The sequence below is a fragment of the Schistocerca americana genome, chromosome 2 (genome assembly GCF_021461395.2).
Source record: "Schistocerca americana isolate TAMUIC-IGC-003095 chromosome 2, iqSchAmer2.1, whole genome shotgun sequence".
Classification (NCBI taxonomy): domain Eukaryota; kingdom Metazoa; phylum Arthropoda; class Insecta; order Orthoptera; family Acrididae; genus Schistocerca; species Schistocerca americana.
In genome coordinates, this window is record NC_060120.1 from 853,835,840 (window position 1) to 853,837,608 (window position 1,769).

Genomic DNA, 1,769 nt, shown 5'->3' on the forward strand with positions numbered 1-1,769 from the left:
AAGAACCAATTTAGGAGAAATGATTCTACAGAAGTAGAATACCCATCAAAATTCAGCTGGCCAACCAGGTTCCGTGTTGTTCATAAACAAAAGGAAGAAAAACTCCTCCCGAACAGGCCATGAAGGCCCAACGGGACCGACCAGCTGCCGTGTCATCCTCAGCCCGCATGGGCGTCATTGGATGCGGATATGGAGGGGCATGTGGTCAGCACACCGCTCTCCCGGCAGTAAGTCGGTTTCCGCGACCGGAGCCACTACTTCTCAATCAAGTAGCTCCTGTTTGCCTCACAAGGGCTGAGTTCACCCCGCTTGCCAACAGCGCTCGGTAGACCGGATGGTCACCCATCAAAATGCTAGCCCAGCCAGACAGCGCTTAACTTCGGTGATCTGACGGGAACCGGTGTTACCACTGCGGCAAGGCCGTTGGCAGAAGGAAGAAAGGAAGAGCTCATTTCGGCCCTACAGGGGCACCTTGTTTGCACGAGCAACTGATTGTGTTTCACATAAGCTTCTCATCATCCTGTTTACTTGGGTTGCTTGTTTTCCATACTTTGATGTGATCTGTTCTACTTGCCAGTAGATGTCGGACGTTAATTGACTTAATAATTTCTGTTGGTTTCTAACGCTTCAATATGGAATGTATTGTTCAAATCAACATTTTTTACCTTATTAAACAACTGTGATAAGGCTTGAATTTAATGTCAAACTTTCGGAAAATTTTTCTAAAGAATCTTTTCTTAATTTTTTTCTTAAATGTAATTTTAGAGGTTTTGTAATTTCTACAGTGATGTAGTCTTTCGCCCCTATTGCTCAATCTATATAGCGAAGAAGCAATGACGAATATAAAAGAATGTCCAAGATGAAAGATTCAAGATTCGCTGATGACTTTAACATGCTCAGTGAAAGTGAGAAAGAATTACATGATTTGTTGAATGGAATGAACATTCTAATGAGTGCAGGGTATCTACTGAGAGTAAATCGAAGAAAGACGAAAGTAATGAGAAGTAGCAGAAGGGACAACAACGAGGAAATTAACATTGGCATTCGTGATCACAAAGTAGATGTAGTTAAGGAATTCTGCTACCTAGGCAATGAGATAACACATGTCGGATGGGGAAAGGAGCACATAGAAAGCCGACAAGCACTGACAAAAAGGGCGTTCCTGGCCAAGAAGAGTCTACTCCTATCAAAAATAGCCTTTGATCTGAGAAAAAAAAAATTCTGAGAAGGTACGTTTGGAGAAGAGCACTGCATGGTAGTGAAACGTGAATTATAGGAAAACCAGGAAAGAAAAGAATTGAAGTATTTGAGACGTGGTGCTACAGAAAAATGTAGAAAATGAGGTGGACTGATAAGATAAGGAATTAAAGGGTTCTCCGGAGAATTGGCGAGGAAAGGAATGTATGAAAAACACTAATCAGGAGAAAGGACAGTATGACAGGACGTCTTTAAGGCATCACGGAGTAACGTCTCTGGACTATAGGGAGCTGTAGAGGGTACAAACTGTATGGGAAAACAGATAATGGAATACGTCCGGGAAATAACTGAGGACAGAGGTTGCAAGTGCCAGTCAGTGCGGGGCAGGGTGGTGTTGTCACTACTGGAATACTGGTTACTCTCCGTGCCTTACTATTCCTGGTAATATTCATCGATAAAACGAATATCGCACTAGACTATTCTGTCATGGTGGACATTGGTCGGTGACCCCTATGTTTTGAGGTAACAATCATTTACTACTGCGTGTGGGTTGAGATTGCCCGCCGCATTCA

General features: G+C 43.1%; 1 pseudogene; it reads right to left on the reverse strand.

Moving 5' to 3' along the window:
* Positions 1–310: 310 nt before the first annotated feature.
* LOC124597475 lies at positions 311–428 on the reverse strand (annotated as a pseudogene).
* Positions 429–1,769: the final 1,341 nt, after the last annotated feature.